This window comes from Mustela nivalis (genome assembly GCF_964662115.1).
Source record: "Mustela nivalis genome assembly, chromosome: 18".
In the NCBI taxonomy this organism is placed as follows: domain Eukaryota; kingdom Metazoa; phylum Chordata; class Mammalia; order Carnivora; family Mustelidae; genus Mustela; species Mustela nivalis.
The window spans coordinates 28,440,996-28,455,047 of NC_139037.1; the positions used below are offsets into that span (position 1 = coordinate 28,440,996).

Genomic DNA, 14,052 nt, shown 5'->3' on the forward strand with positions numbered 1-14,052 from the left:
TCTTCCCATCCCTCTTTATGGGGGCCCTAAATGTATTCACCTCCAAGTCTCTATACCATTCAATAAATCTGATAGTTAATATAAATCATCTGACCACTCACCACTCTGGATGGAGACATTTATCTGTTTTTCAACCCAAACTGAGCTCTGCTATTCACACCATTCTCCGGGTAACCATGAGGTATGGTGTTCTTAAGAGATATTTTAACATGGTTTCTCATTATTTCAATAAGTTCGTTAAAAAAGACGGGTGTATTTTTTTTTTCCAGAAAGTAAATGATGGCATTTGTGCCATTGTAAATCATGATGGATTTCCATATTCTCTACCATAAAGAACCTTTTTTTTTTCCTCTTAGGAAGGAAAATTAAGGTTGCTGTACCATGGGATCACTTTCATTATCTTTAGCATACAAATGATCTCTTAAAAAGATTTTCTTCCTCTACATATGTACAGTATCAATGATATAATTTACATTGCATCCTTCATATTAACACTCTGATCCATCATCCCTAACAATGCAGGGTCTTTGTGTGAGGGGCTGTCGGACAAATGTTTTAGCTTGTGAGAAGAAAATTGTTAGCATTTGAATAGAGAATGGTACAGGAAGGATTAATAGCCTACTTTGATGGATTAGAATGTAGGGAAATTGCTCAATATTAATATGAAAATGTTTGCGAATTGGTTGCAAGGTGCTGTCAATGGAAAATGATTATGTCTCCAAGGCCTTATCAGTTGAGACTTGACTCTTAGCAAAGACTTTCACACAAAAGACTTATGAGAGGTGTGGAAGACGCCGGGCTCTGTGTGCTGGGACAAAACCCCACCATTCAACCATTGGAGTCCTCCTGTCACTCCGGGTGTCCTTTCTGTGATACCGTGCGTCATCATGTCAACGTTATCTGGCTATGGGTTTATAAGAGAAAAAAAAAGGGACTTTAGGGTGGGGGGGATGGCATTATTTCTATACTGTAGTGTTTCCATCTCTGAAAACCCAATCAGAAGCAAGGCAGGGTGTCGTTGTGTAAATTACCATCTGAGATTTTTGTCTCTGCTCAGTGGTTTTCAAGTTGGTAATAGGTGCGAGGACCCTCCACGGTTCCAAAACCATGACATGAAAAGTCGTCGTTGAAAAGTGGGTCAGCAAACTCGGTCAGAGAGCAAGCCTAATTTTAGAACGATGTCTGAGAGGTTTGGGGGGCTGTTAAGGAGGTACACTTGCAAAACTGCTCCCCCGCACTTTGAACCTATCTTAAGCCTCGATTTACCTTTGGAAATCGATCTCTGACCGAAGGTTTAAATTAAGAACACAGTGGAGATTCCGGGAGCTTTATTGTTTCTATAAAAGTCCTAGACAATAGCTTTCCCCTTTTGATTGGGGGAGCCCCACCCCCACAGGGCCAATGCCCCCCCCCCCAAAGCCGCTCCAGTAACACCAACTCTCATTCTCATTGTCACAAGAGAAATGACCAGCCGAGTCCCTGCAAATGCTGTTCTTAAAACCAAACCACTGTCTCTTCCAAGCATGGACGGCTGCCCTCAGTAGGGTCCTTAGAGTCTATTTTCCCCGTATAAGTTTCATTTTTAATGCTAGAACAGGGGTTCTTGGCCTCAGCACCATCGGCAAAATAATCCTTTGTTGTGGGGGCTGCCCAGGGCAGGATGGAAGCTGGGCAGCCTCTCTGACCTCCACCCACTAGATCCCAGCAGCCTTCCCCCAAGTTGTGACAACGTCTCCAGACATTGCGATGGCCCCTGGGGGACAAACCTCCCTCCCAGCTGGGAAGGACTGAGCTGAAGAATAGAAGGTAATCGAGAGTTATGTAGGAATATTCTTGTTGGAATGAAAAACGGATACAAAGTTAAATTATTTTCTTCTTCAAAAGTGAGATTCCATGATGTTTATTTACATCTATTTTTATAAAGGAGTGACACTAACTACTATCTATCAAACGTTAATCATCTCCCTGGCATCGCGTGCTTTGATAACAAGTTATAGTCCCGGGGAAAATCTGAAGACGAGGGTAAAATGAGTCGCAATTAGGATCCTGTGTTGGGTAAATCTCAGCCTCCACTTCCAGCTCCTAAAATGAGTTCTGAGACACTGCCTCCTTCCCAGGCTGTTGGAAGGTCACAGGCCATACATGAAGGTGGGTTTGGGGTTGTAAATTCCAGGGTCCTCCTCAAGAGCGAAGCACCAATGAACTCTCCGTGATGCCTCGCCTCTTTCCTGCTGCATTGGGCTCTCAAATCTTCCTCTACATGTAATCGCTGCATGGGTTGCCTCCTACGAAAGGCAGAAACCTGAGAAAACAGGGCTGGGAATTATCTAGAAACCTGTGGACCCCAACAATGCCCCTCCTCCTTTCTTTAAGTCCCTAATAGACGAGATGCCCTAAGACAGAGACTTCGTTCTACCTGGCCCAGTATCCGATGCTTTTAGTCTGGTGCTTTGGGTCACAAACCCCAGCCCTTTTTACAGCAAAGTATTGAACCTTCATAAAATAAATGTGCATCTGCAAAACTGTGCAAGCTTGCATATATTCAGAGGGGTCAAGGAATCCACCAAGACTTCCCTCCCTAGATCACAAATTAGGAATCCATTTCCAGACTACTTTTATGCACTCTCCAAGAATTTTGGTATAATGCAGAGCAGCACCGTCTTTATAACAAAAGAAACCCATATTTGAACATGCTGGGACCTAATTTATGGAAATGAGCAGGTATAGTCTCCAGTGAGGGTACATCACAGAGAGCAAGTGACATCTTCCCCTGGCCTGGCAATGCGCGTTTAAGAAAGCTGACAACTCGCAAGACCAGCCTGTAGCAGGTGCGTCCCTGGCGTGCCCCTGGGATTGGCAGCTTCATTATTGCTGTTGTCAGTGTTTGTGGAGGGCCGACCCTGTGTGCCAGCCAGGCCTTTCCCAGGTAGAGATGTTCATTGTAACCTATTAATTCCCAGGCGAAGACAGAGTCAAGATAGAGAGCGGGCGGCTCTTACACCAGCTGCTTGCACTTTCTGCTTTAACTACGTGTTTGTGCCTCAAGACTGCAGACCTCTGTCCCGTCTGTGGTCATCTCAGCCCGAATTCTCCCATTTATTTTTGAATTAAAAACTTCCCCCCGAAGTTATACATGCTCCTGGTTCTAAAAGAATTCAATAAGCCTCCCCCCACCTTGCATGTACAAAGATCCTGTGGTCCTTGCAAAGCTCTCATTCCCTCAATACTCTGCTTTCCCAGGTAAGCACTAGCTAATTTAAAAAATAATAATCTCTGATGAAGTATTCTGGATTAATGTGGCTTAGACATTGCTTGAAAACATGTTCTAGAGACTATACCTTAATCCAAATAGGGAAGAGAAGTAGTAGAATTTGTGATACTGGCAGGCAGAGGAATTCTGTATTTTTCAACCATGGTGAACAGCCCACCCGGAGAAGCAACAGAATACAATAGAAATAGGGCAGAGTTTGAGATCAGGACACCCCAGTTTGTTTCCTCTGCTCTGTTCTATCATGGTGAAATGACTAGTCACTCCCCACTCTAAACTAAGATAATACAGAAGAGCCTGGGTGGCTCAGTTGGTTAAGTGATTGCCTTTGGCTCAGGTCATACTCCTGGAGTCCCAGGATCGAGTCCCACATTGGGCTCCTGGACAATGGGAAGTCTGCTCCTCCCTTTGACCTTCCCCCATCTCATGCTCATTCTCTCTCTCTTAAATAAAATTTTTTTAAATAATAATAAATAAATTGAGATAATACAAAAAATGTCATGCCTTAACCTCTTTCTTAAATGTAGAGGGTACAGCAAAGCGCCCTGGGAAGAGATACAGTAAGGAAGGAAGACCTCGGCATACCATAAACATTAAAGCCATGTTAGTTTCTTACCAAGTTAATTTCTTTTCTTAATATTTTCATGTCAAGATAGAGTACTTTGACATAATTCCCACACAGCAGGTACACTTCTGTAACATATTTCCATACTGACCAGAAATAAATTTTCTTCCCTTAAATACAGCCTGCATAAAATTAAGTGTACATAAGTGCAGGTATCAGTCAGGGCTTTGGGTGGTAAACACAGCAATGGACTCTATCAGCTTAAGTAAAAAAGTCTATCAAAGCGCCTAGAATTAATATTCAAAATAGTAACTCACAGGACGTGGCATCAGAAGGGAGATGGACCAGGTTCCTGGTGGCCTCCTGCTTTTCTGAGAGTTAACCCTGAAGTTTCTGGATGATGGGGGGACCCGAGCAGATTCCAAGCTAGAAGACTCACTCAGCCGGCACAATACCAGCGCATGGGATGTGGCTGGGGAGTTTGGGGCTGCAGGCCCCTCACTGAAGGAACCAGGCTCTCTGCCAAGCAGAGAGTCCAATTCAGGGCTCAATCCCAGGACCCTGAGATCATGACCTGAACAGAAGGCAGAGGCTTTAACCCACTGAGCCACCCAGGTGCCCCAGAACCAAAGCATTTTAGCATTTTGACCCCTGGCATGGGTTCCCTAATGCAGACCCAATGAACATCAGTCCTGGCTAGAGGGGAGACCAAGAGCGCCAGGCTGGAGAAAGATTCGGAAGCCCAGACAATGGGCAAGACATCTCCACCACCTTTCATGAGACCTATGGAGGCCCCTGTGGCTGATTGTGAACGCTACTGCTTTGCAAGGAGATTCCTATCTGTGCCCTCCTCTTCGTGCATCCAGGACGTGAAGTCCTGCGTGGGGACATGAGGCTGCCCACGGCTAGGTGAGCATACTGCCATGGAGTTAGGAGAGCATGGCATAAGGCCAGTAGCTGCTTCCTGCTACCATCCAAGGGAATTTCTTCCGAGGAGAAATAGACATTAGGTGCTGGTATCCAACGTTTGCTAGAACGCGTGTTTAATGTTGAGGTGAAGATGCTTCTTCTCTCCCCCATCTAGAGAGTAACTCTGTAAACAAGCCATCAGCATCACCATCATCAAAAAAGACCTTAAAAAAACAGTACGTGATTGGCAACGTGCTGCTCAGCCCAAGGTCACCTTGGGTTTTCATCATGACTGCCATGTTTTACTTCTCATTAAAATATTTGACAAGAATTCTTTGCATGGATGAGCAGCTCCAAGCGCCCCAGCCCCACACTGTTCTCACAAACATGTTTTACTGTCATAGGAAATAATCGCGCTGCCAACCGAAAATCAGTATCTGTGTTACACACACATGAACACAAAAATCTGCTCTTTGTACAGATACGACACCAAAGATAATGCATGATCTCTTGATGAAATAACACGTATTTTTCTTCCTTTTAGATTACTTACAACCGGCCTAAAAAGGAGGGTTTACATCTTTATTTGCTTCTGGATCCTTACTGCCCCTGGCAAAGAGCTTTTTGATCAGTCGACGGTTGGGTTGGGCAGCAGAGTTGGAATTGTAAGAATATAAATATCCCAAGTCTAAGAAGTTGTATACAGGAGGAGGTTAAGTACAGTGGTGAGTATTACAGATGAGACAACCACTGATCCAGGTTTGCCAGGGACAGAAGAGGCACCCAGGTCACGGACTACCAGGACCCTTTTTGAAAACACAAGCTCAGACACCAGACAGCCTAGATTGGAATCCTGCTTCCACCACTTACCAAAGGCATGACTCAGTTTTTCATTTGTAAAAGGTGAACGACATCACATTTATTCCAATGGGCTTTGGAAATAAATAGGCTGGTATATATAAAGTACTTAGTACCATCTTGGATCATAGTACATGCTCTGTCAATGTCAAGAGATAGGACATTATTTTAACAATGCCTAACTATAATGTCACCTACTAGAGCCCAGAAGATACTTCCATGAATATCATTCCCAGCATTTGTAAGCTTTTTAAAATATTACCTGTTGTAGGGGCGACTGGGTGGCTCAGTCAGTTAAGTGTCTGAGTCTTGGTTTTGGCTGTGGTCATGATCTCACAGTCCTGGAATAGAGCCCCCAGTGGGGCTCTGTGCTCAGTGTGGAGTCTGCTTCAGAGTCCTTCTATCGCTCCCTCTCTCTCTGCTCCTCCCCCCACTTATGTGCATGCGCTCTCTCTCTCAAATAAACAAAATCTTTAAAAAATATATTGCAGGGACGCCTGGGTGGCTCAGTGGGTTAAAGCCTCTGCCTTCGGCTCAGGTCATGATTCCAGGGTCCTGGGATCAAGCCCTGCATCAGGCTCTCTGCTCAGCGGGGAGCCTGTTTCCTCCTCTCCCTTTGCCTGTCTCTCTGCCTACTTGTGATCTCTGTCTGTCAAATAAATAAATAAAATCTTTAAAAATATGTATATATATTGCATGTAGTAAAATGTAAACAGTAGAGCATATATTCCAAAATAATGTTATTTTGAAACAGAACAAACTAATCTTTGCAGATATGGGCAAATAACAAGTCAAATTGGAAATCCCTTTGTATAATCACATAATGTTATAATGTGCCCCATTGAAGATGGGGAAAAAGTGTCTTGTGATGAGTTATGTGATTCTATGTTTTAGACAGCTGTTGTCCTCACTCTCTCCCTCCATACAGAAACACACGCGCACACACACACACACACACACACACATCCCAACAGGATAACACAATATTGGTTGTTTTTGTACTACAAACTTAAGGATTCCCTGAAATCATTCAAGGGAAAAGGAAAGGAAGGGCAGAAGGTGTTGGAAAACACCACTGAAATGTCACTGTAGCTCTGAATTCTTTGTTTTCCGTCTCTCTCGATGGAAATGTTCCTTATCCTCAATTTCATGGACAAGCTTAAGTCAACGTGTAAATATTTTGCCATCACTAGGACCTGATTTCTTCATTAAAACAACCGGGAGTCTTTAGTCCTCATGTGAAAGAACACAGAAGCCTTATCATCTTACACAGAAACCAGGGCGTGTGCTGGAAGCTAAACCATGAAGGCGTAATCAGGGTCTATAAAGCAAAGACTTGCCAGCTCTTGGAGCTCCCGCTCCCCTGAGCCACTGTGGCCAACTGGTTGTCAGCCTGGACTAGTTTCGAATTGGGTCTTAGCTATGTGAGCTCAGATCATCGGGATGAAAAGAAGACTCGGCCAGTAATCTGGGAGTTTGGTCTCTGCGGACAAGAGTGTGGGTGTGGCTGAGCTCTGACCTGTTATACAGGCTCGAACCCTTTTTCCTTCTCTTAGACTCTAAGATCCACTTGGGATGGATTACACTCGGAATTGTAAGGTAGCGGTAGTGCTTCCACTTGAGGGCAGAGGAATGAGGGGAAAGCAAAGGCCGGTGCTGGATGCCTCAGTCGGGGAGGGAGTTGTCCAAAGAGATGGTGACTTAAATCTTTAAAGTCTTTGAACTATGCAAATACGGGTGACCACAGTCTTGCTTATGAAATCCGGAGAAGACTACAATAAAGGGATACTATCCCAGGTCCCATGAACGAGAGTGTTAGTTCCCATTAGAATAACCTGGGAGGTTTTAAAAAAAATCCCATTGTCCAGGCCACATCCCAGACCAACTAAATGAGAACCTCTGAAGATGGGGTCTGGGGCTCAGTAAGAGTAAAGCTCCCCCAGAGGACTCCTGAGTACAGCCAAGTTTGAGAACCACTGGCACAGAGTGAGGCTTTTCAGACTGCAAGAGCACCTGGAGATCTTTCTGGAACACAGATTCTAATTCGAAGACTCTGGGGTGGGGGTCTCGATCCTGCATCTCTTACTGGCTCCCAAGGGGGACTCATGCTGCTGGTCCAGGGACCTCACTCTGTGTAGCCAGGGCATAATGTATAGAGAAGAAAACTTAAAGTGAGAAAATCTCTGTGTATCTCTTCTGGCATTTTCTAGCTGTCAGATAATCCCAGTTTTCTGGGATCCTCCCATTTTTGGCATTTGAAAGTCCCACATCCTGGCCAAACTTGGACCCTCCAAGGGATCATGAGAAGTCAAATAAAGCTTCTGAGCCCAGTGAGGTCAGTGTGTGTGCAGATGTCTGCTAATGTAAGCCCGTACAGAGGAGGGGTCCATAAAGTGTTTGATAGTTGAAAGACAATAGTTAACAAATTAAAATAAAGGTGAGATGGGCACCTGGGTCCCTCAGCCGTTAAGCCTCTGCCTTCAGCTCAGGTCATGATCTCAGGGTCCTGGGTTTGAGCCCTGCATTGGGCTCTCTGCTCAGTGGGGAGTCTGCTTCTCCTTCTGTTCCTCCCCTCTACTCATGCTTTCTCTCTAAAACAAATAAATAAAATCTTTTAAAAAAATAGAAATTTAATTAAATTTTAAAATGAAGGTGAGTTACCGCTATATACTTACCAGAATGGCTAATCTGAAAATGCCAGTGGAGTTCAGGATATGGAGAAGTGGAACTTTCGTGCACTGTAGATAGGGGGTCAAATTGGTAGAACCTCATAGAAAAAACTGGCAGGATAGACTCACCTCAAGCCTACGTGCCCCCTATAGCCTAGATCTTTCCATCCGAGGTGCATATCCAAGAGAAAGGCATAATGTTCACCAAAAGATATACATAGCAGCTTTCCTTACAATAGTAAGAAATTAGAAACAACTCAAAGGTCTGTCAATTAACTGGCTACTGAAATTATAATATATTCATAAAATGGAACATAGCAATAAAGGTAAATGAACTACTGTTACACACAGGAATATGAATGAATTTCAAAAACTTCCTGTGAGCAAAAGAAGTTAGATACAAAAGAGGTCCTGTAGAATTTCGCTTATAAAGTTAATAAGGAATCTCATATAACTATACAAAAATTAATTAGAATTTCATATAAATAAAATTAAAAAAAAAAACAGCCCAGCTGTACTCTATAATATAAGAAGACAGAATAGTGGTTTCTACTGGAAAGGTCTCCAAGGTTCTGGCAATGTTCTATGTGCTTCAGGTATTGGTCATATCAGAGTGTTGACATCGGGAAAATTCATCTACCCTTACACTACGAACTGTGAATGTTTCTGTATAAATAGTATACCGGAATCCAAAGTTTTAAAAAGACGAAAAGGTAGAAAAACAAACATAGCAGATTTATTAGCCTTAACAGATGATATTAGCTGGAAGCTTCGATGGGTTCCCAAAAGATTTTAGACAAATTGCAAATGAGACGCCTTAATGGTTTCTAAGAGACGGGGGAATATGAAGCATTTAAATAGACGTGTTTCTCCTCTGAATGGTCTCCACGGATCTCCATCCCAAACATGCAGGGGACAGAATTATCTGGGAGTCTCCCTGCTCTGTCCTGCATCTAACTAAGCATTCTGCACAGGGGACTTTCTTTTCTCGTTGCTGCGAAGAAAGCCCAAAACTTAGCCAGCACAGGGCGAGGTTACTAGGAGACTGCATGCAAGTGTCTTTTTAAAAAAATTTTTTTAAATATTTTATTTATTTGACAGAGATCACAAGTAGGCAGAGAGGCAGGCAGAGAGAGAGGGGGAAGCAGGCTCCCTGTTGAGCAGAGAGCCCGATGCGGGGCTTGATCCCAGGACCCTGGGATCATGACCTGAGCCAAAAGCAGAGGCTTTAACCCACTAAGCCACCCAGGCACCCCTGCACACAATTCTCTTAAAAGCACCCGTCATCTAATCAACCTTCCATCAGGGCCTCATCCCTCTGGCACTCAGATGCATTCGCTGCTGAGAATCATCATAGACACTCTTAACCTACTACTTCCTCGGACTTCTCTCGTAGGCTCCACCAGCCCGTTCTTAAGATCTGATGACATAAGATGCTCAGCCAGTTAAGTGCCAGTATCTCCAGGTCACCATGTTAAAACAGAATTATCAGGCTGACATCAGAAGCCATGTAAATCTTCAACAAGCTGTCATTATGGCTGTTGATTCAGGGGACCACACTCTTCCCAGAGATCCATGGTATTCCGGACAGATGTTTTGTTTGAATAAAGGAGGTCCCTTCAGAGGAGTCACTTACGATGCCAAATGAGGCTGACACATGAAGAATCTGCAGATCTCTTGGTTCTGTTTCTTTGCAAGCCCTGGAAGAGAATAATGCATCAAACGCTCATCAGAGGTGAACGTGAGTTTTCAGAGAAGGGTGAAACAACCCCATTGGAGTGTTTGCTCTGGGAGGGCTCCCCCAGGGAGCTTGACAACGTATGTACTTTCCACCCGCTGAACAGCAATGTAGCCATCATCAGAGCAACGATTACCAGAGCAATTCTACGTCCAACCACCCACCCAGCAGAAAGGAAGACACAAACCTGTCAAAAAGGCTCCTGCTTCCCTCAGAGTCAAATCCAAAGTCATCTCCAAGTTCCCAGGCCCTTCCTGATCTCCTCTCTTACCTTGCCCATGCCATATCTCACCATTCTTGTGCTCTCTCTCTTGCTGTCTCCAGCCACCTTGGTCTCATAGCTGCTCCTAAGAAACTCCAGGCATACTCCTAGTCCCGGGGTTCTGCACTGCCTGCCCCTCCTTCTCAGAATGCCCCCACTCCACCATATCCTATTGGCTCACTTCCAGATCTGGGCTTTTATGAGTTCAACCCTGACTACGCAGTAAACACCTCCCTTACCCGTGCTCTTCTACTCCTCTTCACCCTGACCTACTTTCTTTTCTCCACACTGTGTCTACCTGGCTTCCATAAGATGATCTCATTCTTCTTATCACCTCTTTCTGCCCTGGAGTATCAGGTCCACAAGGTCAAGGATTTTGTTGTTCTGTTTTGTTCACCAGTGGATCCCACTGACCTAATACAGTCTGGCACACTCCAGGTGCCTAACAAATCATCCCTGGATGTTTAAGGGCTAAAATTTTGGGGGTGCTTTGCATATACTCTCATTGAGCTCAGCAGTTCAGGTGTATATATGTAGTAGGTGGGAATCCATGAGAAAGGTGTATTACTAGTCATGCTTACAAGTGAAATTGAAGCAGAGAGAGGTGGGTTAACCTAACCAGGTCACACAGCTGGTAAACAATGAAACCAAGATTCAAACCCAAGCACTCAGTCCTAGAACCCTAGTTCTTCACCACATCAGCTAAATCGAAATAAGCGATGCCAAGACGAGGATATATATGATCTCAGCCAGCAAATCTTGCCTGTGGTAGCTCTCCACCTGTTTCTCCTACATTCATCCTTTCTCTGGGTAACTGCACCCCAGTTTTCCTTTAGAGAATCATTCCTTCCTCCACTTCCGGTCTGTGGGACTCCACGCCTGAGCAACAGTGAAGCACGTGAGAGGGGAAAGCCAATCAGCACATGGTTCCTCGGGCGTTGGTGATTGGCTCAGGGTGGTCACGTGACCTGATGAAGCTGAGAATGCTGGGACGAGGCAGCTTCAGTTCAGAAGTAGAGTCAGTGGACCGTGGGAGAGGCCCTGTGGCTGCCTGGTAGGCTTGTCTGGAACGTTGAGTTGCTCTTTTCTATACCCCAGTGTCCCCTGTGGGTAATGGCCTCTGTCTGCGGTGGTTCAGTGGGCGGGAGATCACATCCCCTTCCTTTGGATTGCTCTTATTTTCCCTCTCTCCCTCCTTTTTTACTCCTTCCTTCTCTCCTTCCTTCCAACCCTCCTCCCTCCCTCTTTTCTTTCTTTCTCTCTCTCTCTTCCCCGCTCTTCGTCCTTCCTTAACTTTAACTGAGTGGTTACTATGTGCCAGAAGCTATCCTGCATCTAAACGCCTCAGCCCATTTTATCTGCACAACAGCCATGGTAGTTAGAAATGTTGAATATTCCCCTTCTGAAGATGAAGACACAGATTAGGAAGTTTGCACAACGTCACCAGGCTGGTAAGTGACAGAGCCAGGTTTCAAACCCAGGCATTCTGACCCCAGCCCGGGCCCTCTTCATTGCTAGGGTACCCTGCCTCCCTTAGGGAGCACAGGGTTATGTGTTGGGCAGGCCAGAGCGGATAGAAGGGTGGCTGGAAAGTCAGCCCAGCCTGAACGCAGGTAGCAGTGCAAGCGGCAGACCGGAGCAGGGATTAAGAGTAAAGCTTTGGGGGCGCCTGGGTGGCTCGGTGGGTTGGGCCTCTGCCTTCGGCTCCGGTGGTGATCTCGGGGTCCTGGGTTGGAGACCCACATCGGGCTCTCTGCTGGGGCGGGGGGGGGGGGGGGGGGCCTGCTTCCCCTGCCAACCCCTGCCTGCCTCTGCTTACTTGTGATCTCTCTGTCAAATAAAGAAAGAAATCTTAAAAAAAAAAAAAAAAAAAAAGACAAAGCTTTGATTGCAGGCCAGTCCTGGTTTGAGTTCTGCCTCTTCCCTAAATACTAGTCATGTGAACTTGGCCGGTTAATTAACCTCTCTGAGCTCTTAGATTCTCTCTGGTGAAGAACAGTGAAGATCATACTATCAGTCTTGAAATCCTGTTGCCTGGTTTAACTGGAAAAAAAAAATTATACAAAGTGTTGCTCCATCATTTGGTACAGAAGCAAAAGGTACTATGATAATAGATTATAGAGAATCACTATTCATGGTCTTTATGTGCAACCCTTCCTATCCTCAGTCCCAGCAGGGGTTGTCCTGAAGACAGAGAGCAAATACATTTTCTTCCTTGTGATTTTAGCTGGTGGCCCCCTTTCTAGCTTTGCTTTTGGAACCGAAGACAACATGCTGCTGAAAAAAATCCATTTAAACGATGCCAAATGAATTTTGTCAACCTTCGGAAGGAAAACACGAAGTGCAGCTTTTGGGATGTGATTGTGTTTAAAGAGATGTTCTCTGAAATACAGACGTGCCCCAGTGAGGGGCAAGTTTATCTGAGACCTTCCCAGGTGATATCAAGCAGACAGACCTTTCAGAATGAGCGATCTGGCCTCAAAAACCCTGGGACTGTGCCACCGGGGGTAAACCTTTGCGAACAGGGACATGACATACAAAAGGAATCATCACCCAGATCTTGGATCAAGGCAGCTGTGGCAAATGGCATTTCAATAAATGTTTTCTCCAAATGAAGGCACTTTTAGTGCAAAGCCTTTCTTTTCTGTCCTGAGAGAAAGGGAATGTCTTGGCTAGGCACAAACCACGACGGGAGTATTTTCCAAACCCGCATGTTTTCTGCGTGACCGTTTCACTGTCTTGTAGATCATTTTCGAGACTCCTTGGGGAGAAGAGCTCTGAAAAACATGATTGTCCTAGACTTGAGCAAGCAAAAGTGACGATACCTGTTTCACATTTGGGGTTGGTACAGCTTCTCCCCATCTCTTCCCATCCCTTCCCGTAACCATTCTTTTGTAGGGGAGATCAGTTGCTGGGGCTTCAACACTGACCATAATGGACGTCAAAGCACTTTGCCAGTTTCCACTTTCCTTAAGGTGTTCCTTTCCACTTTGACTTTTACTTTAAAAAAAAAAAAAAGAAAAAAAGAAAATCCTGACTTAAGAAAACTTGATCTATTTCGAACAGACCGGCCCTGGCTATTCCTTCCTGTGCTCCCCAAGACAGAAGGAGGCGTGGAGGCAAGAGGGCCTAGAAGATTCCAGGAGAAGGGAGGGAGGGGGAAGTGCCAAGAGAGGGCAAGGGCGAATGGGGCCCGCTCCGCGGGGAACATTCAATAACTCTCTTACCTTTTATGCTGTAGGACAGGAGCTCATTTGCTCGATTTGGGGTGACAGCAGCCGGTTTTGTAACCGCATAGTTGGAATTTTAAAGAAGTGCAGCTCCCGGAGGCCGAAGGCAGTGTTCGTTATCTTAGCCGTGGGAGGGCATGGAAATCAGAGGCCGTTTGGCAACGCAGCATAAATCCAGTGTTTGTGAGGGGCCGACCCAGCCAGGGAGGAAGGAATGCAGTTTCCCTTTGACGGTGTGATTTCCTGCTTCTCCTCAGAGAGGTTGTCTGGACTCCGTGCAGAAGCAAAATCTGCATTAATTACTTGAAAGGAAACCAACCCTATTCCTGAAGGTTTGGCAGCAGAAATATTCATTGTTGAGAAAGGGGAAGAAAGAAGAAAAGAAAAAGAAAAAAGACTGATGAACTCCCCCACTTCGGTACTTTCAAAGGCCTCGTGTGATGGTTGTGATGGGAGCAGCCTCTTTTTTTTTTTTTTTTTTTTTTTAAACAGAGTTCTTAGGGATGCTCATTAGCCCCTCAATAAATGTTACTTTAAGGGCTTGTAACTTTGT

General features: G+C 45.1%; 2 long non-coding RNA genes across 3 annotated transcripts; one reads left to right on the plus strand and one right to left on the minus strand.

Annotated features, from left to right (window-relative positions):
* Nucleotides 1–9,329: 9,329 nt before the first annotated feature.
* Nucleotides 9,330–13,709, minus strand: LOC309853725. Its single transcript, XR_014305899.1, has 2 exons — nt 13,497–13,709; nt 9,330–9,969 (listed from the first exon to the last, which is right to left on the minus strand). It is a non-coding gene; the product is annotated as an uncharacterized lncRNA (long non-coding RNA).
* Nucleotides 11,251–13,038, plus strand: LOC309853724. 2 transcript variants are annotated; one of them, XR_014305897.1, is made up of 4 exons: nt 11,251–11,323; nt 11,639–11,720; nt 12,205–12,368; nt 12,497–13,038. It is a non-coding gene; the product is annotated as an uncharacterized lncRNA (long non-coding RNA). The 2 variants fall into 2 exon arrangements; XR_014305898.1 differs by lacking the exon at nt 12,205–12,368.
* Nucleotides 13,710–14,052: the final 343 nt, after the last annotated feature.